The following is a 27,325-nucleotide window of genomic DNA, read 5'->3' as shown; positions in this document are numbered from 1 at the left end:
GGGTACATGTGTCTTTTCAAATTAGAGTTTTCATCTTTTCTGGATATATGTCCAGGAGTGAGATTGCTGGATCATATGGTAATACTTATGACTTATTGATTAAACCAGTGTGAACTGCTGGCCTTCTTTGTTTCAGACACTCTGCTGAGCATTTCAGGGAATGGAAAAGATGTATTTAATCCCTGATCTCAAATGACTTATGATGAAATATGGACACACTTCTCCACACAAGACAAAATTTGATGTTACATGCAAGTGGTATAAAAGAAAGCAGGCAATCCAAAAAAAAAAAAAAAAAAAAAAAAAAGAAAGCAGGCATAAAAAAAGAAGGTAGGTATCGCTTCCATTTGAAAAGAGTGGTATACCAATGTGGGGAGAAGGAGTAGGAAAAAGTTTGCCTTGAGTATAGGCAACTATAGAAAATGCAAAAGCAATAATAAAACCAACATAAAATCAATCTGCTTTCTATTTTCACTGTATGCTGGCAATTCTAAATAACATCAGTGAGAAAATACTTCACTCTTTTGGAGCTGACCATTCCTACCCCTTATTACAGCACCACCTGGAGGGTTGAAGAAAGGATTCAGAAAGGAGGTTGAAGCCTGGCCTTGAAGCATAGTTAAGGTTTATGGAAGAAATGTGGAAGATCTTTCAAGGCAGATAGGGTTTAAAGTTGGGTAGAGGCCAAATTTCAGAAAAACATGTCTTATACTTCATAAGTCTTGCTCTACAATGAGTATAGTATTTAAAATCCAATCATTAATATTTAGAGGGAATTCACTGTTAGCTCTTTAACATATGCATATTTATTTTTAAGTGTAATTAACTGGCTAGAAGAAGAAATATATGTGAGCTGTAATGCCATATAGTGAAGTGTGGGAAGGAAATCCAAAAAAGAGGGTATATATATATATATATATATATATACCTGATTCACTTTGCTGTACAGCAGAAACTAACACAACATTGTAAAGCAACTATACTCCAATAAAAATTAATAAAAAAAAGAATTGTTATGATTACTTTGACTTGGAGAAATAGGAAATTGTGAGAAAAAGGAAAGCTTTTAGATTTGGAAGTGTCCTCTTGAGTGTAGAGGCAAGTCAAAACCTTGCACTCAATACCATCAACTTCTTTCTTTGTTTACTTATTCCTAAATTGTTTTCATTAATCAAGATAAAATGGTTGACTCAATAATAAATAGGCTCCTACTTCTAATGTGTTTGACTTAAGAGTTAACAAGACAGCTAGGAGGTGAATTTATATTCTGATATATCAAACTTGGAGCATTTGCACCGATGATGGATAACAGGTGTAGAGTAAAAAGATGGTGGAAGGCAGAAACCTGGTCATAGTTGATATGTATGTATGTGTGTGTGTTTCTTTAACTTATTAATTTAACTTCAGTGCACGTTATTCTTGTTCAGCTATTGCCTCAACTCTAGACCTGATATTTTGGTCTTCCTCTTGAAAAAGCTGCTGAAGTCAGTGGCCCAGCCATAGTGAAGACATGGTCCAAGAGGAATCAGTAACAAACATCTTTTCTACTGTCAGCTATCACCATCCCAGTGGAGCACACCTTCGGCATTTAGATAAGGGATGGTGGATGGGTGCAACTCCAACTTTGTTCTTGGACCACCCTTGGTTTCAAGAGCCTGGAAGTAATGAACACTTAATTTATCTGTTTGTGGGACTGGGTTAGGAAGCACTGAGTAATCCAGTTCACACTCCCTTATTCCTTGAGCTAACTCAGGGACCATCTGAAACAGATGACAAGGAAGAGTGGCATGTCCTGAAGGGCATGAATGGCTTGGCATGGTTCATACACATTAAATGGTGCAGTTAAATGAGTCCAGAGAGTAAGCTGGGGAAGGATGCATGTAGGGGAAAGATCAGAGGAGGCATATTCTAAGGGGTTTCGTTTGAATCCAAAGGCAACGGGGGCCTTCAGAGCATAAAAACCAGTGGATGGTAGAGAATATTAGCAATGTCAACATATTAAAATGTTAGGAAGACTTACCCAATGGTCTGATAGATTACAAAAAGAGTAGGCATGCTTGACATTTTTTTTTTTTTTAACGACAGGCTTTCATCTGATAAGATTTCCCTATGGTATTGCCTAAGATAGGTGGAGGGTTGAGTAATCTACTCAAGTCCCCTGGGAATACAAGGAAAGACTTTCTATTGACAGATGGAATCTGGAGAAGGCCATCGCAATGGTTGACATATCCATCCCCTTTTCTGTCAACATAATTAGGATGTGCTTAGATTCCAAAGATTGGATTAGATTACCTGTAAAGACAACTTTTAGCTTCATAAAAAAATACTTCCCTTAAATTTCTTCCATTCAACTACAATGACTGAATTAGTTTCCCTAGACAAAAGCAAAGGATTCCCATTCCCCAATCATTTACAATATCATCAAACACTCCTTAGTCCTTCATGTCCTCTTTTGAAAGCTCCTGTGTATTCCTGAAAAGGTGCATTCATGGCTGTATTGGTGTGTTTGCTACACTGTATGTATTGCCATGGTTTTTGCCCCAGTACAAAATCAAATTGGCCAGTTTTATGTGCTTGTGGATGAAGTAGCTCCGGTATCAGATTCATTACATTGTATTTACCTTCAGAGGAGCTACCTTGTGGGCTAATTCATGAGAGCGTAGCACACAGTACAGCCACTGCTGACTAGCATCTTGCCTAGTCACACAGAACTTTTCTAAAATGACCTATAAACACATGAACTATTTCTGTATATGATGTCTTCCCCATCTTTTCCTGCTCCCTAGGGTCGTGTATGAAGGAGAATACTGTCTTAAAATGCAATAACTTTCCATGACACTTTATTATTCTAATAGCCATAAAATTACCAAATACTGCATCTTCTATTTTTCTGCATGGTAGCTAGGGAAACAAATTCATGTGCACACCTTTCTTCAGAAAGCAAAACTGACTAAAGGTCAGAGGTTTACCCTTTTATTTTAGTTTGTTTTGGTTTCATTTGGGATTTATCCTGTTTTCACTCTCTTTCTTTGTGACCCACAGCATCAAAGTATAAAGATGGTCAATGACTAGAACTGAAAAAATTCAGATGCATTAAATGATATGCAGAAAAGGGCTGATATCTTTTAAATGTCTCCACTGAAAGTTTTAACTTTATTCTCCCTGGGAGGAGGGTTTGGGGATTCACACATTCTGTATTCCCATTTTTAACAATTCAAGCTATCATGTTGATACCAAACTAAATTACCAGGACTTAATCACTCTTAAAAGCCCATAGTGGATCCCCATTGCTGTAAGAACATCCTGGACTCAATCTTTTCAGTTTCAGCTCTTTCAACCGTGAGCCATTTGACCTCAACTCCTGATTACTTATCCTCGTAACACCCCATGTGCTTTCAGGCCCATATACCTTTCTACCGTCTATTCCTTCTGCCTGAGATACTCTTCAACTTAGTCCTTTAGAGCGAGACTATAAACTTTGTAGGTCAGGGATCATGTACCTACAGGGCCAAGCCCACAGTTCTATGTATAATAGATGCTCAATAAATGTTTGTTTACTGACTGCCTCACTCAGTGCACAAATTGTCTCTTTCTTCCTGAATTATATCTTTTGATAATTCTTTCTGTGAGTGTCCAGAAGAGTCTACAGGTAGTATATTATTTTAATCATTGTATATTTGAAAATGTCTTTATTTTTCCTTTACATTTAGCAAGGTAGGATATTGTAGGTTATGGTTATTTCCCCTCAGCACTGTGAAGATTGCCTTCTGGCATTAATGGTTGTGGATGAGAAGTCTGCTGACAATGTAATTGTCATTCCTTTGTCGGTAATCTATTTCCTTTCTGGTAACTTAAAGACTATTTTTTCTTGATGTCCTTAAATTTCACTAAGATGCTTCTGGATGTGCATTCATTTTCATTTATTTTACCTGGGTTGGGTGCATCTTGCAGCAAATCTGGAAAATTCTCAGCCATTGTCTTTTTAAATGTTTCTACTCTGCCACTCACTTTATCCTATACTTAAAATTTTTCTATTAGATGTATTTTGGAGACTATCAGTGTATTCTCTGTTTCTTAATTATTGTTTAATGAAAAAATATTTCTATTTCTCTGCATTTTACTGCACTCTCAGTAGTATTTTCAATTCACCAATTCTTTTTTTTTTAATTAATTAATTTATTTTTTGGCTGTCTTGGGTCTTCGTTTCTGTGTGACAGCTTTCCCCAGTTGCGGGGGCAGGGGCCACTCTTCATCGCGGTGCACGGGCCTCTCACTGTTGCGGCCTCTCTTTGCGGAGCACAAGCTCCAGATGCACAGGCTCAGTAGTTGTGGCTCACGGGCCTAGTTGCTCCGCGGCATGTGGGATCTTCCCAGACCAGGGCTCAAACCCGCGTCCCCTGCATTGGCAGGCAGATTCTCAACCACTGCACCACCAGGGAAGCCCAACCAATTCTTGCTAATTATATCCAGTCTAGAGTTTATATCATCTACTGATTTTAAAATGTTAAATTTAAAAATTGTTTTCATTTCCAGCATTTCTAGGAGACACTTTTTTTTTTTTTTTTTGGCGGTACGCAGGCCTCTCACTGTCATGGCCTCTCCTGTTGCAGAGCACAGGCTCTGGACGCGCAGGCTCAGTGGCCATGGCTCACGGGCCCAGCCGCTCCGCGGCATGAGGGATCTTCCCGGACCGGGGCACGAACCCGTGTCCCCTGCATCGGCAGGCGGACTCTCAACTACTGCGCCACCAGGGAAGCCCTAGGAGACACTTTTTAATATATATTTTATAACCATTGTGTCCCCTCATAACTTCTTGGTTTTTTTAAAGTAATGTTATTTGCTACTTCTTCCCTTTTTTCTTTCAAAGATATGGAACATTAATTAATTAATAATTACATTTTCACTTTTACCCCCAGGTTTATTGACATATAACTGACGTATAACATTGTGTTAAGTTTAAGGTATACAATGTGTTGATTTGATATATGTATACATTGCAAAATGATTACCACCATAGTCTTAGCTAACACCTCCATCTCATCATATAATTCCCATTTCTTTTTTTGTGGTGAGAATATTAAGATTTACTCCTTTAGCAATGTTCAAGTGTATAATACAGTATTATTGACTACAGTCAGTATGTTGTACATTAGATCCCCAGAACGCATTTGTCTTATAACTGGAATTTGTACCCTTTGATCAATGTCTCCCCATCTTTCCCCACAACCCCCATCCCCTCCCCAGCTCCTGGTAACCACAGCACAGAGTCCTAACCACTGGACTGTCAGGGAATTCCCAATTTCAACTTTTTTAGATTCCACATATAAGTGATATCATACAGTGTTTGTCTTTCTTTGTCTGACTTATTTCATTTAGCGTAATGCTGTCAAGGTCCATCCAGGTTGTTTGCAAACAGCAGGATTTACTTCCTCCTCATGGCTGAATACTTTTTCATATATATATGATGCATATCCCACAAATTCTTTATCTATTCAATGAAACGGTTCCTCTCATCCACTATGGTGCATCCAAATTCATATTTTTTCCCCCAGCAGTGTGCTGGAACCTCTCCTCTTGAAACCTAGACTTCCACAAAGGCTCTCTCATCTGTGGGTGATTATCTAAGATAGTGTTTTCTGGGGGCTCATGGACTGCAGTTGAGAGGGGCTGGAGCCAGTTCATGGGCCACAGCAGGGTCCACAGCCAGGACCAAGGTCTACTTATCTATTTTCAACACATGGGTTGGTGAGGCTCCTCTCAGGTCCTATGTGACGCTGGATCGCATAGGTCCCTAAAGGTACTTTCGTCCATGGATGGATGCTGAATCTTTGTTGTTGGTTGGGGGGAAGGGGGACAACAATGAGGGGCTTCTTATTCCACCATGATGCTGATGTCATCCTCTGGAACATAATTATTTTAATGTTAACTTCAGATTGTTCTATTATTTGCATTATTGTTATTTTCATTAATGATTACTCATTGTTGATTGTTCATTGTGGATTCTATAGGATTTCTTGCCTTTCTTTTTTTTTTTTTTTTTTTTTTTTTGTCCACACCGTGTGGCATGCGGAACTTCCTTGATCAGGAATCAAACTCGTGTGCCCTGCGTTGGAAGTGTGGACTCTTAACCACTGGACCACCAGGGGAGTCCAGGATTTCTCTCTTAACATTAGATCTCACTAAATATTTTATTTTGTATTATTGTCTCAACTTCAGTGAAAACCTTTTTTCCCGTCCTCGTTTTCTCTGTGCCCACTCCTCCCTACTTAACCAGTTTTGCACCTGGCTCTTCATGGCTCCTGGTCCAGAACCCAGTTTTCTCTTGTTGGATAAAGGTACTTGTTGATAATATTGCACTAACATAGTTGCAGCTACTGAGCCACTGGACTGCTTGTCCAAGTTTTGGATTGAGGCTATATCTACTCCCTCCTGCCCGCCTCGCTCTCTCATTGTAGTAAGTCTCAGCTTTTTCAGCTTTCTTTCAGAGATGGGAGAAGATAATCTATCTCCTGGGCTCGAGCAGTAATCTTGGCTCTTGTCCCCTTCCTGTCATGGGGAGTGTTCAGTCTCCATTTCCTTGCAGGAGCCAAACCCCTGGCCGCCTTTTACTGCTCCAGGAACCCCTTTACCATCTTCCGTTTCTGATGACACAGACTGGAGGGTAGGACTTTTATTTTGTGGTTAAAGGAGAGGTTGATTTTTCCCTCTCTCATAGGATACGAATAAGGAAGCCTGTTGCTCTAATTACTATAGAAAGTCTTCTTATTGCTATAAAAACCCATCTTGTGCCCACAAAGAACATTTGTATTAGGGCAATGTGTCAAACACACGAACATATCTTTTTAATCTTTGTTTTTTTGTATCATATGTGAATGTGCATCTTTGCTAATTACTTTTTATATTTTGTCATTTGTTGCCATGTATTTGGAATAGCAGTAGGGCTTCAAGACACCTACCTTATAATTCTCCCTTGACCAGAAGTCAAGCTATACATTTTTAACTCCACTCCCTGGTGTAGAAGCAGTCGTGAACTGCCCAGATTCCTCTCAGAACTAAAGCACTCATTCCTCAGCTGCTGGGAGTTTGGGCTGCTGACATTTCACAGCTGAGTCACTCTGCCAGAATTGTTTTCACCTGAAGGGAGTTGCCTTGCCAAAAGCTATAGCCTTTCCTCAGGAGCAGTGAAATTCTAGTGACTGATCAAGTGAAGGCACACAGGCCTGGCTTCCTCGCTTCAATTCAGGATCGTGACAAAAGGCCATCCCCCCTTCAGAGCTCCCTGTAGGACAAGCTCAGGCCTTTGTTGCATTTCTTTTTTTGTTTTTTTTTTGAATTGGGGGCAAAAAATGCTTTATTATTTATTTATTTTTAACATCTTTATTGGAGTATAATTGCTTTACAATGGTGTGTTAGTTTCTTCTTTACAACAAAGTGAAATCAGCTATACATTATACATATCTCTTCCCTCTTGCATCTCCCTCCCACCTATTTCTGTTCAACTTCTTCCTTTTATCAGTTTTGCTTCACTCACTGCTTTCCAGGTGCTAATTCCAAGAGCACCTCTAGTAATCTCCATCTCAGTAGTCTGTGTCTTTAGGGAACTTTATTTAAGACTCTGCTCTATGGGTGGAGAATATCTAGGTCTCTCTAAGGGCCTCATCCAGCTGCTTCCTCAGAGTAGACATTCGGGAATGTGCATGGAATAAATCCGTGAATAAAAGCAAAGTTAGTCAAACTTGACCTGCTCAGTTTTCCCAAGCTACATAATTTTTTCTGATTTTGCTAACAAAACTTGGACCTTCAAAGTCTGAGAAATTAATCTTGGGCCTAGGTAAGGTAACATTCACTTACTCTGCACGTTTCTATTTTAATTGAACTTTAATGTTGCCTGGATGAACCTAGCATGGTTGACACTTTTGTAATACATTGGAAGATGAATTACTTGCACACACAGTATTAATGTGGGAGGTGCAGGCAGAGAGCAGTGTGATCAAGAACTGAGCATGGGCTGTAAATCGAAGTTAGGCAGCAGAAAGGAAAGGCAGTGTTGGAAAATAGTAATAATGGTCATTCTTTTTCAGACGTCACTGGGGTTGGGACAGCATCATGGCTTTACCCCTCATAAAGCTGACTCAAAATCTTTGCTAGGGACTCGCCTCTTGGACTGGCAATTAAGAGCCTCCAGGCAACTTTCATCTCAGAGGGCACATTAAGTGGAGCCTACTCTCTGTAGGGAGGGAGCATAGAGAGGGTGATTGATGGGGAGGCCCGCATCTGGAGAAACAATGTGGTGTGGTAAGGTGAGGAATTTCCTGAATGTGTTGTCAGGTGCTTGAGAATTCTCCATGAGGATACTTAAATAGTACATTGCCATGTTGGCATTAATAGTAATTAAAATAAAAGCATGTCCTGGATCACCCAACTATGGTAGACCCTGTTGGTTTACCTATTGTGTCCTATTTCCCAGTCATCTTTTCCAAAGCCCCATCTTTTCTTCAGGTATGCCCATGCCTCACTCAGCCCATGTTCTCAAGTTGGATTCTGGTTTCTTTATGCAAATCATTGCAATCCTATTTCCCTTGCAATTAGTAAACTAGCATTCCCTGATGACTTAAAAGTGTGGGGTAGGCTTGAGATTGCCAGGATGACTTTTTATATTGTGGTTGGAGGAAGGTTTTTCTCCCCTCTCATTCACAGGATATAAAAATGGGAAAACTAGTTTCCCTAGTTGTCTCTAGTGACCATGAAGGAAGCCATCTTGTGTACATGCAGGAAATCATCTTATATACATGCAGGAAGTCATCTTTTTTAAAATTAATTAATTTATTTGTTTTTATTTTTGGCTGTGTTGGGTCTTTGTTGCTGTGCGCAGGCTTTCTTTAGTTGCAGAGAGCGGGGGCTACTCTTCCTTGTGGTGCGTGAGCTTCTCATTTTCGTGGCTTCTCTTGTTGGGGAGCATGGGCTCTAGGCACGTGGGCGGGCTTCAGTAGTTGTGGCACACAGGCTCAGTAGCTGTGGCTCGCAGGCTTTAGAACGCAGGCTCAGTAGTTGTGGCACACAGGCTTAGTTGCTCTGCGGCATGTGGGATCTTCCTGGGCCAGTGTTCGAACCTGTGTCCCCTGCATTGGCAGGCGGATTCTTAACCACTGTGCCACCAGGGAATCCCCAGGAAGTCATCTTGTACACGTGCAGGAAATCATCTTATACACATGCAGGAAGTCATCTGTGTACATGCAGGAAGTCATCTTGTATACATTCAGGAAATCATCCTGTGTATATGGATGAAGTCATGTTGTATACATGTAGGAAGTCATCTGTGGACATGCAGGAAATCATCTTATGTACATGCAGGAAGTCATCTTGCATATATGCAAGAAATCATCTCGTATATAGGCAGGAAATCATCCTGTATACATGCAGGAAGTCATCTGTGCACATGCAGGAGGTCATCTGTGTACATGCAGGAAATTATCTTGTGTACATGCAGGAAGTCATCTGTGCACGTGCAGGAAATCATTTTGTATATATGCAGGAAGTCATCTGTGTACATGCAGGAATTCATCTTGTATACATGCAGGAAATCACTTTATGTACGTGCAGAAAGTCATCTGTGTACATGCAGGAAGCCATCTTCTATACATGCAAGAAGTCATCTTGTGTTCATGTAGGAAATCATCTTGTGTAGATGCAGGAAATCATCTGTGTACATGTAGGAAATCATCTTGTATACATGCAGGAAATCATCTGTGTATGTGCAGGAAGTCATCTTGTATACATGAAAGAAATCATCTTGTATACATGCAGGAAGTTATGTACGTGCAGGAAGCCATCTTGTGTACATGCAGGAAATCATCTTCTTTACATGCAGGAAGCTGTCTTATGTACACACAGGAAGCCGTCTTGTATACATTCAGGAAATCATCTTGTGTATGTGCAGGAAGCCATTTTGTCACCACATGGAAGCTAATGTGAGTCCGCATAGAGAGGAAAGCAGTCAACAAAATCTCAAAAGTAAACAGTCCTGATTTTACTCACTGTGGGTTCTGCCTCCCCCTGATTTAATGATATATGAAATAATACATTTCCTTACTGTTTAAACAGATTGAGTTGAGGTTTCCCTATTACTTACAGGGAATACGATCATATTTGAAACATATCCTTATGATCAAGTACTGTCTTTGCATGTGGTTTATAATTTCACCAAGTAATCATTGGTGCCAATTAAAGGAAGCATTTACCTTTAAAGACCTAGGTAAGCATATCAGGCTGGCAATAGATTGGCATTTCTGATGATAAAGTAACAATAATGACTTCTGGTTGAAGTTGACTGTTTGACAACATGAGTTTGTTCCCTTTCTCTACCAGTATCTCAGTAAAACGATAGTAAAGGAATGAAAATGATGTCTAAATATTCAATGATAAGAAGATAAAAAGAGAGCCACGAGAAGAAAGATTTTATCAAATTTCTGGAAGATGGATAAGATATGAAGAAAACTGGTGAAACAGAATAAGGAAGCCACAGCCCAGAGTATGTACCGAAAGGAGATTCAAATAAGGAGGGAGGCAATATGCCCTTCCACGTATTTAAGGGTCTCAGCACTATGAAATATCATGTATAAAAGAGGGTAGGGGGCTTCCCTGGTGGCACAGTGGTTGAGAGTCTGCCTGCTGATGCAGGGGACACGGGTTCGTGCCCCGGTCCGGGAAGATCCCACATGCCGCGGAGCGGCTGGGCCCGTGAGCCATGGCCGCTGAGCCTGTGCTCCGCAACAGGAGAGGCCACAACAGTGAGAGGCCCGAGTACCGCAAAAAAAAAAAAAAAGGGTAGGATTAAAATTGTGAGGTAGAAAATAATGTGATTAATCAAAAGTTTATATATGAAACAGTCAAACCCACTCCACTCTGGAGGGCATAATTCTTGGAAGCTAAGCTTCTACTCTAATACTTTTTTAAAAAGGAGTATTTTCTTCCACAGAAACTGGAAGGCTCCAGAGAAATGTCTTTTACATTTTATCATTTAGGGGCTCACCAGGTTATGGTTTACTTGCTGCCCCAAACTGCTCTCACTTACAGCAAATTGGCAAAATGAGCAAGGTTCATCTATACCACAGGACCCTCATCAGGTTTAACTGACTTCTTCTTGAGCATGAAAAGTCAAAGGTCTTCAAATGACAGACCCTCCAACATGGAAGAGAGACATCAAAATGAACAGAGACACAACAGGGAACAGGATTCATGCAAAGAACAGGAGGGAACTTCTCCAAACTCTGATGTGTGTCCTCAGGGAGATTTGAGAAAATATTCAAACAAGCATAGAACACAGTGAAAATGGAATAAACACATACTAAGAAATTCTCTCCTAGATAGTAAATATGTATTTGTCAGAAGAGAAAATAATTCAATAGCAAAGTTGGAAAACTAGATCTGGGAAATATCTCAGAAAAAGAACATGAAAACAAAGCGATGGAAAATATGAGAAAGAAACCCAGAGGGTCAATGCAAGAGCACTGAACATCTGACCAAGGGAAAAATGATAGGGGAAAGTATCAAAGAAGTAATGAGGACAGTTCTCCAGAACTGAAAGACTTTTAATGTTCAGATTGAAAATGTACACCTAGTGCCCAATGAATTGAAACAAAAACAAAAAACCCACATAGAACATTACCACAAAATGTCATAACATCTATGATAAAAGGGAAACCCTAAGAGCAAAAAATGAGGGAAAAAAAATCAAAATGAAAACAAGAAGTCAACATCATACTACTCATCATCAGCTTCAAACATTAGGAGCTTTTGACTTTCAGAGGGACAACTATTTTGATTTAAGATTCACTACATAGCCCACTTCAGACCTAGGGACACATACAGACTGAAAGTGAAGAGATGGAAAAAGATATTCCACGCAAATGGTGATGCAAAAATCCTCAACAAAATACTAGCAAACAGAATCCAACAGCACATTAAAAGGATCATACACCATGATCAATTGGGGTTTATCCCAGGAATGCAACGATTCTTCAATATATGCAAGTCAATCAGTGTGATACAGCAAAATAACAAATTGAAGGAGAAAACCAATATGATCATCTCAATAGATGCAGAGAAAGCTTTCAACAAAATTCAACACCCATTTATGATAAATACAGAAATCTCTTGCATTTCTATACACTAATGATGAAAAATCTGAAAGTGAAATTAAGAAAACACTCCCATTTACCATTGCATCAGAAAGAATAAAATACCTAGGAATAAACCTACCTAAGGAGGCAAAAGACCTGTATTAAAAAATTACCAGACACTGATGAAAGAAATTAAAGATGTTACAAATAGACGGAGAGATATACCATGTTCTTGGATTGGAAGAATCAACATTGTGAAAATGACTCTATTGCTGGAGAGGGTGTGGAGAAAAGGGAACACTCTTGCACTTTTGGTGGGAATGTAAATTGATACAGCCACTATAGAGAACAGTATGGAGGTTCCTTAAAAACTAAAAATAGAACTACCACATGACCCAGCAATCCCATTACTGGGCATCTACCCTAAGTAAACCACAATTCAAAAAGAGTCATATACCACAATGTTCGTTGCAGCTTTATTTACAATAGCCAGGACATGGGAACAACCTAAGTGTCCATCAACAGATGAATGGATAAAGAAGGTGTGGCACATGTATACAATGGAATATTACTCAGCCATTAAAAGAAACGAAATTGAGTTATTTGTAGTGAGGTGGATGGACCTAGAGTCTGTCATGCAGAGTGAAGTAAGTCAGAAAGAGAAAAACAAATACTGTATGCTAACACATATATATGGAATCTTAAAAAAAAAAGGTCATGAGGAACCTAGGCGCAAGACAGGAATAAAGATGCAGGCCTACTAGAGAATGGACTTGAGGATGTGGGGACGTGGAAGGGTAAGCTGGTACAAAGTGAGAGAGTGGCATGGACATATATACACTACCAAATGTAAAATAGCTAGTGGGAAGCAGCTGCATAGCACAGGGAGATCAGCTCGGTGCTTTGTGACCACCTAAGAAGGGTGGGATAAGGAGGGTGGGAGGGAGGGAGATGCAAGAGGGAAGAGATATGGGGATATATGTATATATATAACTGATTCACTGTGTTATAAAGCAGAAACTAACACACCATTGTAAAGCAATTATACTCCAATAAAGATGTTAAAAAAAAGTTTTAATACATAGCTAAGTATCAATAAATAGTATGGTAGAATAAAGACATAATCAGACATTATCTCCAGGGAAATGGGAGAACTTGATAGGATACTAAACTTATAGGAGAGGTTGAACAAAATTTACAATATGCCAAAAGTAATTAGTTCCAAAAAATTGAACTCCAGGCAAAAAGTCATACAAGAAAGTACATTTAGCTGTAGAGAGAAACAGTTGTGTGGTGAACCACGTTTAAACAGTCATAATAATGAAATAACTATTGATTTTCATTTTCAGAATCAACCTACTGATAAAGCTCAGAGGACTAATTACCATTCTAGAACCAAATGTAAGTACTGTAAATGTGACATTATAAAAGTAACAATTCAGAAGAAGTTTGGGAAGTAGCGATGGAAACAGAACTGATATTTTATCTATATTCTCACATGAGGAAGTAGGCAATAAAAATACACTGTTTTGATGGAAGAAAAAAATAGTTTTTAAAAATGAATTTTAAAAATTAAAAAACAAGATGGCACATAATTTTGCATCTTCCGGTTCTTGTATTCACTTAGAAGTATTTTGGCAGGAACAAAAACAAAGATTCCTTTTTGCAATCGAAAGATACTTTGATGAAAGAAGACTTCAGCTTCTAATGTAATTATTAAATGAAAATTTTGATTTGTCATCATGAAAGCAATAATGTATGACTTTCATTGTCACAGGCTAATGCAAAAATAAGAGAGGTGAGCATAATAGATAAAGGATGCTTTTGTATCAAGCGAAGGCCACATAACATCGTTGTGAGCTGTACAAAACTAAGTTTTGCAGTTAGTTCACACTAAAAATCGGAGGGACATTGCTAAAAGTTAAAGAAACTTGGCTATAGTAATTTATATCCCGTTCACTTAATGGGTGCTGATTTACCACAATATTAAACATATTACCATCGCATTAAATTGATGTTAAAAAATTAACTTTATTAGTTTTGTGGTTTTGCTACATTGAATGTGCAATTTTTTTAATTGTGAAAAGCAAGGCATTTTAGTTTCATTTGGAGAACTAAGAAGAGACCCATGTGGATGGCTGTGGGGTCTCATCTCCTTACTACTCTCTTCTCTGCTACTGTAGCAGTGAGTTGGTTCAGCAGCTTTGAATTTGCTCAGTGGCAGAGTAAGTTGAGACCAGAGCTGGGCTACTCTTTCCCCACAAGGTCAGTTCTTTAACCACAAGCTCCATTGTTACATAGTTGCCTAGATCCTTGCTACACATAATGTGATCTGTGGACCCACAGCATTGGCATCCCCTTAGGGATTTTAAGACGTGCAGAATCTTGGGCCTCGCGCCAGACCTACTGAATCAGAATCTGCATTTTTAACAAGATCCCCAGCTCATCCCCCTTGCACCTAAATGTCTGGAAGGCACGGACGCTGCCCTTTCCCTATTACCATGGTCAAGTAGAGGAGTAGCATCCATCTCTGTGGAATCCTCACCCATGGTGCTTCCAGCCTATCTCTGACCAGTCTGAGCGTCATCCCTCCTTGAGGACAATCATAGCTCAGGGGATCATGTGTGCTCTTGTTACTGAGTCCAAACTCGTTCTGCTTGCTGCACAACAGGCCAATAAATCGGGAGATGAGTTGTTGGGGCGAGGAATAATGACTTTATTTGGAAAGCCAGCAGACCGAGAAGATGGCAGACTAATGTCCTAGAGAACCCTCTTACCCCAGTCAGAATTCAGGCTTCTTTTACACTAAAAGGGGGAGGGGTTGTGGTTAGTTGTTGCAAACTTCTTGGTGTCAGAATCCTTTGTTCTTGCAGCTGTCCACATAGGTCAGGTCACAATGTTCCTGTAAACCTCCGATGAGTCAAATGTTTTTCTCTGTTCAGCAACTTTTTATCTCCATATGAATGGAAGTGTTATACTCTTAAAGGTCAGAGCCTTGAGAATGGGCTACCCTGTGTATTTCAGGATATAGGCAACAGTCTTAACTGGAAGCAAAGGCAGTAGAACACAAAGGTTAAAGTAAAAGAAACAGATCTAATATGCAGTCAGATTTGTTCTTCCCTATTACACCCTGTCACTTCTCTGCTTGTGTCTCTTAAACTCTCTACTGATGCGTATGCCTGAGCCCCCATTTCCCAACACTTTGTGGAACTGTGTTGTTTTCATCTGCCCAGATTGCTCATCTGTAAGTCAGAACAGTAATAACAATTTTCTCATAGAGTTGTGAGGCTTACATGGAATAATCCGTATAAAGCACTCCCTGCACAGAGTAACATCTCAATAAATGTGGTTATAATTATTAGCTATTATCAAAGAATCCCAGGTGATAACATCAGCAGGAAATGGCTAATATGTTAATGGTCTCCAGCCTCAGCTGTCGTCAGGTTCATTTCCCTCATCAATAGCTCATTACTTGATTGTCAAGTCACAGATGCTATAAGCCACACACCATCACACCGAATAATAGCAATTATTGCAGGCTTAATGTGTAAAGCATTGCAGAGCCGGTATCCCTTTAATCCCGACAGGGGTTTGTCTGCTGGGGATGATGGTGATGCGGAGCAAAGCCTGTGTTGATGGGAGAACTCTCACCCTCACGGCCCAGTCTCATGAGCTTCCAAGCGATCCTGCCCTGGATCCCAATGTTTTACAAAGTCAAAACAGCTCTTTTCCTTTTGTTCTTCTTTTACTCATTTCTTTTTGCATTGCCTTCTCCTTAGTCAGCCAGGCATGTGTCCACAGGTGCTGTGTTAGAGCACAAATCTCACATGCTGTGCTGAGAAAGACCTTTTCCCTATTACCACTTCCCACTCTCAGATTGGAGCATTGTAACTGAATGAAACCCTTTCCCCAAGACCCTCTTCTTAAGACGATCCCTTTCCCAGATGGATCCTCAGTCCCCCAGACAGGCTTCCAGAAGTCCCTCTCTACCACAGCTGCAAACACACATCCTCGTCTTGCTTGAATCCCAGGAATGACTGGGGTTAATGTCCATATGGGGGTCCCTCTACACTTGACCGGTTCCACTGAGTCTGGAAAAGAGAACACCTGGGGAGATATGAACATGGTTTCTTAATTTTGAAAGACTACAATATGAAAGTGAGATTTGGTATGTACTCAGGAGGGCATTCCCAAGATGAATGGAGAAGAAATAATAGAAGGAATGGAAACCACCACTATGACCCCCTTACTTCCTATGTGAAAGGGACAACATGCTGGCCAATGTCATCACATTTAATTCCTCAAACGAGTATCTGTTTAACAGATAAAACTGTGGCTTGCACAGGCTAAGTAACCAAGCTGGGATGAACTCGTATTTGTTTTACCCTAAAATCTACATGCTTTCCATTACATTATATGGCTTCATATGATGGAATCATCTGATGGGTGGTAGTAAATTCCTTGTCACGGAGAGCACTACAGCAGAGGCTGGAGGCTGGAAGGCTTGGACAGCCATCCCCAGGCCTGGAATGAAGTCAAGAGCACCCAAGCATCAGAGCCTGGGGTAATTCCTAGAGCAACACCATAAAGCAAGTGGTCTGGAAGAAGGTTATCGATTCCAAACAAGGTGAGAGAATAAGGAAGAACCGAAACATAAAGCTAAAAGTATCGAGAAGCACAATCAGCTGATATATTATGAGATGAACTGCAGAGATGAAGGAAGATCCAGAGCTGAAAACTGACAGCTCCTTGGCGAAAATCTGCCCATAAACATATCTTGTTTTGTTTTCAAGCATTAATTCCCTTTTATTTCATTGCCAACATCCCAAAATGAGTAGATTTACCCACAAGTCCAGATTTCAAAACTCCTCTTGAAAAATGGAAAGATCTGGCAATCCTGGGCCCACGTTTCTGCACGGCAACAGCCAGGTGGTAGCAGGTTCTGTGAGCAGGGCACGTGCTCTCTGATTCATAGGCTTCCACAACCTTATATTGCCTGATGTCTTTCTATATTTATTTGTTTACATTATCTGCTTAGACTCTGAAAATAACCAAAATGATTTATGTTTTCTGCCGCCATGTGCAAGTCGGCTTAGAAAGGGAGAGGACGCATTTGCGGCACGTCTCAGAGACGCACATTCCCTTCAAGACTCACTTGAAACTACACTGTACAGAGAGTCTGAAAGACAAGCCATTAGGATATTTGCACTGATACAAAACCTGTACTAAAGCATGCTCCAAACAGTGAGCTGTGCCAGTCACTGAGGGATGGAGAAGTGGGTGAGTTAAAATATGGAAGAAACCAGGATAGGCAAGAACTAGGGCATACATATTCCTAGCTACCACTGCCTAAAGACAGTAACAATATCCTAGTGAGGAGACACCAATGGTTATTATTAAAATTGTGCATTAGGGACTTCCCTGGTGGTCCAGTGGTTGGGACTGTGCACTTCCACTACAGGGGGCATGGGTTCGATCCCTGGTCTGGGAACTGGGGTCCTGCATTCTGCCTGGCTTGGGCAAAAAAAAATTGTGCTTTAGATAGTCTTGATTTCTTTGGGGGATCAAGAGAGAAGAGCTATGAGAGAGCGAGCGAGAGAGAGAGAGAGAGAGAGAGAGGAAGAGAGAGAGAAGGGTAGTGTCAAATTGCATGTAATGTTTTCTACAGTGTGGATTCAGTTATTTTCAACTAATTGTTTTTATCAAACTGATTTTTTTAAAAAAAACACTCCAAGTTTTGGTAAGCTGAGATACCCAAGCCAGCTTAGTGACCAGATAGGCTGAGAAGCAGCTCCAACATTAGTGGAGGTTCTTGGTTTATAAGTAGTAAAAATTGACACCAGTAAATAAAAACAAAAGAGGATTTTATTGGAAGTATGTTGAGTACTCATGGCATTGATGGCAAGGCTGGGAAAAGGGATATAGATATAAGTAAGCACCCAGTAGTTCCTGTGGATAGAGATGTAAGTAATTCTTGGGTCCGAGAATCAGAAATTCCTCCCACATCTCTCAAGGGTGCCAAAGCTGGAATAGATGAGTCCAATCATTTTTAGTTATTGTGTCATTCTGTTTACAATCCTAATTCCATTGAAGGAGCTTGACAGTTAGCCCCGCTTAGGCCAAAGGTAAGCTCCATAAAGTCAGAAGTGAGAAGACTATTAATTATCGATCTATGTTTTCAGCACCAAGGACAGTACTTGAAACAAAGTAGATGCTCAGTATTTGTGAAATGAACCACTGAACGAATGACAGAATGTTTTCATGCTATGACTAGGGTAAGATAAAAAAAGCATCTGGGAAAATAGTCCTGAAGCCCAAAGCCAGCGAGGAAGAGATAATTTTCCAAAGGGAAATCCGGGTGATATTATCAAGAGACCATTGAAGGGGTGCTGGGCAGCCAATAGAGTGGAATATGTAGAGAGATACTTTTAATTTCCCAGCAAGGTTTATATATAACATGGAAAATTTCAAATCTCTCCCAGTGTTTCACATTTCAACATAGTAACAGAAAAATCAGGGTCAAATGCATCTAAATCCATCCTTGTTTTCCTGTGCACACACAGTGGTAGCCAGATTTGGGGTGCTGTTGACTGGTAACCTGAAGACCCATTTCCCCGCTGTTCTGGTTCTGAAAGGGAAGGCCGTAGGCTAGTGCCAGCCCCGCCACAAGTGAGTTCCTAAAGATGCAGGCACATCTCCTCCAAGAACATGCCATATGTACAAGAGGCTGTTCCAAGGAGGAGCAAATTTGCACATCCCACTCAAAGGGGGAATGGAAAGGATGGGTGTGAGGAGCCCCCGGATTTTCTGCTCTTCCTCTGAGGCACTTTAGGAAGGAGCACACAACTCATTTCAAAGGATCGAGGAAAGAACACCACCTGGGGAGTGGGAAATGGTCAAGAAGCCTCGGATAACAAAGCAGCTTTAGGGTTGGTAATGAAGCAATGTCGCTTTCTTAAGTTGATCTGACTGATCATTGTTTTATGGCCCAACACACTCAGTTCACCAGCTGGTCATATATAATTTAGCTCTTAATTATAACTTGTCTTGTGAGGTCCTCAGAATGCTTAATATGTGAGCTTCATTCCAACAGCTGGAGCACAGGCTCAGAGAGTCCTTCAGAATATTCCTTTCAACAAAAGTGAGCTTGCTTTCCAGCCTCTGTTTCAGCTGTAAGTTGGAGACCTTTGTGGATTTCTATTACTTAGGTTGGAAGCATGGATGCTGAGTACTGGGAGAACTTGTTTGGAGAAGGGGAAAGAGAGCAGAGAGATCTGAGGGCTTATGGACCTAATCTGACTATATGCTTTTTTTTTCACCTGGCCTAGGATTAACTTTTTAAAATATTATTTTCAAATTCTATACAATTTGGAAGTTTTACATACAAATCTGTATTTCTAATTTGTCTTGGAAGCATGTAAATTCTTGTGATAGCAGGCTGGCTGTCTCACAAGGGAGCAGGAGTGGAACTGAACTGAATAGTGGTGGCTGCATTTGGACGGGGCCTGAGCTCTCCACTCGGCTTAGTCATAACACAAGGTGTGTGTCTGTGTATGTGTGTGGTGGTGGGGCTACGTAGGTATATGAGTGTGAAACTCCAAATCTACATCTTTATTCCTAATTGGGTGTGTCCTAGGTCTTAAATTACTAAAAGTCTTTTTTCTGCCTCTTTGGATGTGACTAATGACTATTATGGGATATGCATGAGGGTTGGTTAATGACTTGGGATCAGACTAGGAAGATGTAACATGGGACCAGGTCTACATATGCCTTGGGGAAAGTTAACCACACTCTGAGTTCGTCTTGGCACCTCTTATATTCTGATTTCAAGTTTTTAAGCAGGAGTGTGGCTTGTAGATAAGACCTAAATCACTTCATTATATGATGTACCAGATCATGAAAGGCCTTGAATGCCATGCTAAGGGTTTATATATGGACAATGAATTTGAAAACACCAAAGCACCCCAAGTTCTTTCACCCCAGAGCGGTTTTACTGTGTGCAGTGCAGGGCCGTGTCATGCCAGACATTCTGTTTGAAGTCAGCTGCTCCCCACTGATGGCCAACAGAGCCATGTAGAATGACTCAGAACTCCAGGGACCCATCATCCACAGAAGGACCTTCATTTTTTTTTGTTTGTACTTTCATATCTTTTGGCCCATCGTCTTCCGTTTTGTGAATTTATGTCACAGATATTGGCATATGTGCACGATGACATATGTATGACCTATTTGCAGCAACCCTTTTGATAACTAGAGCCTGGAAACAATCTAAGGGCCTAGCAATAGGGAAGCTGAACTACTGGGGGCACATCCACACAGTTGAATACTGTGCAGCTATGAAAGGACTTAGCTGTCTATGGCTCATACAGAATGATCTCTAAAGTATATTTTAAGTGAAAAGAGCAAGGTGTCGATTCGTATTTTTACTGTGTTTCCATTCATTTCAAAAATGTGCACTCATTATCTAAGGCGGCATAGTTTTAGGAGGTAAACAACTGCTGGGGAGAGAGCATGGGGCACAAGTGTTGAGAGATAGATGTCCTTTTCATGGTATATCTTTCTGTATTGCTTGCTTATTTTTCCATGTTCATATATTGGTTTTTTCCCAATAATAAATATCAAGTTGTGTGGTTGTGGGCACTTAATTTTGAGCTTCATTTCTCCTAGAGACTGCTTCATTTCTTTTAGGAAAACATCTACACCACACAGTACAGTTTTCTAGAAGGAATCACTGGCCCTGCTGGCTGGCAGGACAGAGCAGGTCATCCTGGACTCCTGCTGAGAGCTGGGATTTTTTTTCTTGGAATTCTGGGTGAGAAGAGCTCTTGGGTACTACATGGTACCTTGTGGAGCTGCTCAGTGAGTGGGCCAAGAAGATACAGAGCCAGATAATGATTCTGTGCTACTTTCCACATCTTGTCTTGCTGTGACAACTCCTGCCTGAGACTGTCTCCTTCCACATATCAAATGGACATGATGCTATTTGTCCTTCCTACTCTGGGGACGTTTCAGGAAATAGTGGAGATAAAACTCTATCTTGGAGGACTATGTCCTCTCTTGCAGGAGACAAGGGATGTCCTTTGTCCCCCTCAAAGGACAGAGGATGATGGATCTCTTGCCTCAACACTTAGGATAGAAGCAGAGTAGGGTAGGGTGAGTGGGACTAAGTTTGAGACCATGAAGGACTGGCAAGGGGATTATAGAAGATAAATTGCTCTGCAATCAAAAGGGGAAAAGGACTTCTGGGGAAAGGAAAGGAAAGGTACACACGCATCTTAGAATTGGTTGCATTTTAGGAAAAATGAGTAGCTCAGAGTGCCTGGGACACTGGCTGAAATGGGAGAAGCAACTAGGGGTGAGGCTGGAAAGTTCGGTAGGGAGTATAGAGTTTATTCTGGAAAAAATTGTTGCCCAGGAGGTTTTTTAAAGAATATTTATTTATTTATTTTAATTTTGGCTGCGTCAGATCTTAGTTGCGGCACATGGGATCTTTCGTTTCAGCACGTGGGCTTCTCTCTAGTTGTGGCACGCGGGCTCAGTAGTTGCAGTACGTGGGCTTAGTTGCCCTGCGGCATGTGGGATCTCAGTTCCCTGACCAGGGATCGAACCTGCATCCCCTGCGGTGGAAGGCAGATTCTCAACTACTGGACCACCAGGGAAGTCCCCAGGAGTTTTTTTTATATAAGAGAATAATGATATAATTTTATTTGACAAAGATAACTAGCATATATATAGGGTATAGTTACTAGAACAAGTTCCTCCTGGCTAGAACCAGGAGAGAGACAACTAATTGTAATGATGCTTTCTAGCTCCAGATAATAAACCCTAAAGGTAGGCTGTGACAGTAGGGATATAGGGGTGAGGGCTAATCTGAAAGGGATTTGTGGAGTAAAATCCAATAGCTTGGTGAGCGACTAAATGCAGAAGTAGGAAGAATGTCAACAGTGACTTTGTTTGCCTTGGAGAAAACAGTGACTTGGTTCCAGGAGACAGAGCACACAGCTGGAAGAATAGTTTTTGACCCACAATAAGTGTTGCCTGTGAGGGAATGCCCTCTGATTGCATGAATTTACTTGACCAAACATTTACTGAGTCCTCACGCTGGGACCTGGAACAGGGATTGTGTCAGGTGTGAAGGTCAAGAAAATCTTTGGAATTTAATATTTTAGATCTCTCTCCCCCTCTTCCAATAGAACCAGAAAAGATATTTCCTCCCTTCTAAAAAACCATGAAAGCATCTATAACAATTAAAAAGAAATAACATTATTTTTCTTTGAAGATCAATCTCAAGCCCTGCCACTTCAGGGCAATGTCCCTTCTTCCTCAACGGCAGTAACTTGGGGGTTACCCAGGAAAGATAGCAAGGAGATGACTAAATTATGAGCCAAATCAGTCAAGAAAGACAGAGCATGACTAGCAAGGATCATAGTTGCTGAGTGGGAAAATACTTTCAGTTTGTTGCAAGCAGCTCAGACCCAAGGGAAATGGGTGAATCTTTGGAATTGCTGGGAGGGACAAAGTGAAACAATGGGGTATCAACACTCAACTGGCAGAGTGGCTTCTTTGGCCGCTGAGGGTCCTGCTCGGTGACACCCTGACAAGGCATCTTGGCCCTATTGGGATATGGTTGTCGCGCTGTCTTGGTGAGGGCAATTCCTCCTCTTGACAGTTTCCTGGAATCTGCTGGAATTTCTTTTGCCTCAAGCAGGATTTAACGAGCTGGGGAGGTTTTTGCTCTGTTGCTTTTTCTGCAACTCTTTTCTTGTTCAGGTGCCAGCGGGGCCCTCGTCCTTCTAGGATTCCAAGCTGTAGCTTCTGGGAATGCTGATGTAATGGTTCTCAACCTCAGAATAGAAGACCCACTTTCTGATAGATCTCTCTGGTGTACGTTCACCTTGCTGACTCTTCTTTCCTCACTTATCAACCCTGGTAAAGACCTACTGACACTTGTCAGCATCTTCCCCATGAAGATCCCTCCTTGGACCGCCTTTCCTCTCTGGCTATCACTCTATACTTGGGCTGCTCCATTAAATTGTATGTTTTCAGCTAATGGATCTATATAATGAGACTCCAAAACACTCATTTCCAGGCTCAAGTTCTTGCCTGAATTCTGGCCCAGCATTCATTCATTCATTCAGAAAGTGTTTATTGATTGTCTATACTACACAGGCTCTGCCTTAGGCACTGGGCATATAACAAGACGGACACGGTTGACCCTCATGGAATCTCTGTCAATCTTCTAGCTGTCTGTTAGACATTTAGGCTTGCATGTGCCTCATTCCTGTCCTAGACCAGATATATATCTTTGTCCATCCAACCTATCCCTTTTCCTGGCAGACTTCTGTTAAGGGCATCACAGTCTTCTAGTCGTCTGAGGTTGAACTTCATCTTCATTCTTCACTCCTCTCTCTCTTAACCTCATATCGAATCTGTTGCTGAGCTTTATTGATTCTGCCTCATTTCCCTAATTTGATTCTTCCGCTCCTTGCCCACCTTTACCTCCTTAGTTAAGTTCTCATCATTCCTCACCTTTAGAGCTTCTTGACTGCTTTCAAAGATTCTGATCTTTTCTCCCCTCCACTCAAAATTGTTGCAGACCTTCTTGTTATTTAATGACCATCCATGGCTCCCCATCATCTTGAAATAAAACCCTCAGCCGTGGTCTCTCAGCTGCATGATCTGCTCCTGGCCTGCCTTTTGGGATGTATTTGCAAGTAGCCTTCAGCAGAACTTCCCTGGAAGAAGGAAGAAAGAAGGAGAGTAGAGGAAGGAGGGAGACAGGAGGAACAGGAGATTCAAGCACACTGGGAACAGCAGATTGAGTGTCTGCAATGTGCGTGGTTAAACTGTGCTAACCTGTGCTAAGCACTTTATTTTATTTTATCTTTTTCATCCCCCCCACCCCCCACTGTCCCCCCTTGGTGTCCATACATTTTTTCTCTACATCTGTGTCTATTTCTACCTTGCAAACTGGTTCATCTGTACAATTTTTCTAGATTCCACATATATGTGTTAATATACAATATTTGTTTTTCTCTTTCTGACTTCACTCTGTATGACAGTCTCTAGGTCCATCCATGTCTCTACAAATGACCCAATATCGTTCCTTTTTATGGCCGAGTAATATTCCATTGTATATATGTACCACATCTTCTTTATCCATTTGTCTGTTGATGAGCATTTAGGTTGCTTTCATCACCTGGCTATTGTAAATAGTGCTGCAACAAACATCGGGGTGCCTGTGTCTTTTAGAATTATAGTTTTCTCTAGGTATGTGCCCAGTAGCGGGATTGCTGGGTCATATGGTAATTCTTTTTATTTGTTTTTCAGAAATATTTGTTTAATGAATGAATAAGTTGACTCCTCTCCCGACAGATATTGATACACAGGGCCGCGATTCCAGAGAAAGTTCCTGTGATTAATAGAAATACAAGCTGAATCGTAATAACCACGATAATAGTGGCACTGGTGGCGATGGCAGCTACTACTATTTTTCCTGAGTGCAATAAGAGTGTCTGAGTGTCAGGAACTTGATATATATAACATGTCAGATCTCTTTAAAACCTTTAAAATTAAGTGTTATTATCCGTACTTTACAGCTGAGATAAGTGAAGCCCAGATAGACTGCATAGCCTGCAGGTGGTGGAGCTATGGACCCCAAACTCTGCTATGTATTGTATTTCTCCTTTTTTTTGTTTTTAACATCTGTATTGGAGTATAGTTGCTTTACAATGGTGTGTTAGTTTCTGCTGTACAACAAAGTGAATCAGCTATACATATATATATATATATATCCCCATATCTCCTCCCTCTTGCATCTCCCTCCCACTCTCCCTATGCCACCCCTCTAGGTGGTCACAAAACACTGAGCTGATCTCCCTGTGCTATGTGGCTGCTTCCCGCTAGCTGTCTGTTTTACGTTTGGTAGAATATATATGTCCATGCCACTCTCTCACTTCATCCCAACTTACCCTTCCCACTACCCGTGTCCTGAAGTCCGTTCTCTATATCTGCGTCTTTATTCCTGTCCTGACCCTAGGTTTGCCAGAACCTTTTTTTTTTTCAGATTCCATATATATGTGTTAGTGTACGGTATTTGTTTTTCTCTTTCTGACTTACTTCACTCTGTCTGACAGACTCTAGGTCCATCCACCTCACTACGAAACTCAATTTCATTTCTTTTTATGGCTGAGTAATATTCCATTGTGTATATGTGCCACATCTTTATCCATTCATATGTCAATGGACACTTAGGTTGTTTCCAGTCCTGGCTATTGTAAATAGTGCTGCAATGAACATTGGGGTACATGACTCTTTTTGAATTATGGTTTTCTCAGGGTAGATACCCAGTAGTGGGATTGCTGGGTCATATGGTAATTCTATTTTTAGCTTTTTAAGGAACCTCCATACTGTTCTCCATAGTGGCTGTATCAATTTACATTCCCACCAGCAGTGCAAGAGTGTTCCCTTTTCTTAACACCCTCTCCAGAATTTATTGCTTGTAGATTTTCTGATGATGCCCATTCTAACCTGTGAGGTGATACCTCATTGTAGTTTTAATTTGCATTTCTCTAATGATTAGTGATGTTGAGTGGCTTTTCATGTGCTTCCTGGCCATCTGTATGTCTCTTTGGAGAAATGTCTATTTAGGTTTCTTGCCCACTTTTGGATTGGGTTGTTTGTTTTTTTTAATATTGAGCTGCATGGGCTGTTTATATATTTTGGAGATTAATCGTTTGTCTGTTGATTCGTTTGCAAATATTTTCTTCCATTCTGAGGGTTGTCTTTTCGTCTTGTTTAAAATTTCCTTTGCTGTGCAAAAGCTTTTAAGTTTCATTAGGTACCATTCATTTATTTTTGTTTTTATTTCCATTACTCTTGGAGGTGGGTCAAAAATGATCTTGCTGTGATTTATGTCAAAGAGTGTTCTTCCTATGTTTTCCTCCAAGAGTTTTATAGTGTCCAGTCTTACATTTAGATCTTTAATCCAGTTTGAGTTTATTTTTGTGTATGGTGTCAGGGAGTGTTCTAATTTCATTCTTTTACATGTAGCTGTCCAGTTTTCCCAGCACCAATTATTGAAGAGACTGTCTTTTCTCCGTTGTATATCATTGCCTCCTTTGTCGTAGATTAGTTGACCATAGGTGCATGGGTTTACCTCTGGGCTTTCGATCCTGTTGCATTGATCTATATTTCTGTTTTTGTGCCAGTACCATATTATCTTAATTACTCTCTGATTTCAGAGAGTCTGATTCCTCCAGTTCTGTATCCTGCTACTTTACCAAATTTATTGATTAGCTCTAGTAGTGTTCTGGTGGCATCTTTAGGATTCTCTATGTATAGTATCGTGTCGTCCGCAAACAGTGAAAGTTTTACTTCTTCTTTTCCAGTTTGTATCCCTTTTACTTCTTTTTCTTCTCTGATTGCTGTGGCTAGCACTTCCAAAACTATGTTGAATAATAGTGGCAAGCGTGGACATCCTTGTCTTTTTCCTGATTTTAGAGGAAATTCTTGTGTGTTTGGGATTTTTTTACATTTTTTTCCCTGTAATTGATTTCTAATCTCATAGCGTTCTGATCAGAAAAGATGCTTGATATGATTTCAATTTTCTTAAATTTACCAAGGCTTGATTTGTGACCCAAGATGTGATCTATCCTGGAGAATGTTCCATGTGCACTTGAGAAGAAAGTGTAATCTGCTGTTTTTGGATGGAATGTACTATAAATATCTATTAAATCTATCTGGTGTATTATGTCATTTAAAGCTTTTGTTTCCTTATTAATTTCCTGTCTGAATGATCCATCCATTGGTGTAAATGAGGTGTTAAAGTCCCCCAGTATTATTGTGTTACTGTTGATTTCCTCTTTTATAGCTGTTAGCATTTGCCTTATGTATTGAGGTGCTCCTATGTTGGATGCATATATATTTATAATTGTTAGATTTTCTTCTTGGATTGATCCCTTGATCATTATGTATTGTCCTTCCTTGTCTCTTGTTTGTTTATTTCTTTATTTTCTTTATTCTTTATTTTACAGTCTATTTTATCTGATATCAGTATTGCTACTCAGGCTTTCTTTTGATTTCTATTTGAATGGAAATCAAAATCTTTTTCCATCCCCTCACTTTCAGTCTCTGTTTGTCCCTAGGTCTGAAGTGGGTCTCTTGTAGACAGCATATATGTGGGTCTTGTTTTTGTATGCATTCAG

The sequence above is a fragment of the Neophocaena asiaeorientalis genome, unplaced genomic scaffold (assembly GCF_003031525.2).
Source record: "Neophocaena asiaeorientalis asiaeorientalis breed wild unplaced genomic scaffold, Neophocaena_asiaeorientalis_V1.1 scaffold91, whole genome shotgun sequence".
NCBI classification, from domain to species: Eukaryota; Metazoa; Chordata; class Mammalia; order Artiodactyla; family Phocoenidae; genus Neophocaena; species Neophocaena asiaeorientalis.
This window is presented reverse-complemented; position numbering follows the sequence as displayed.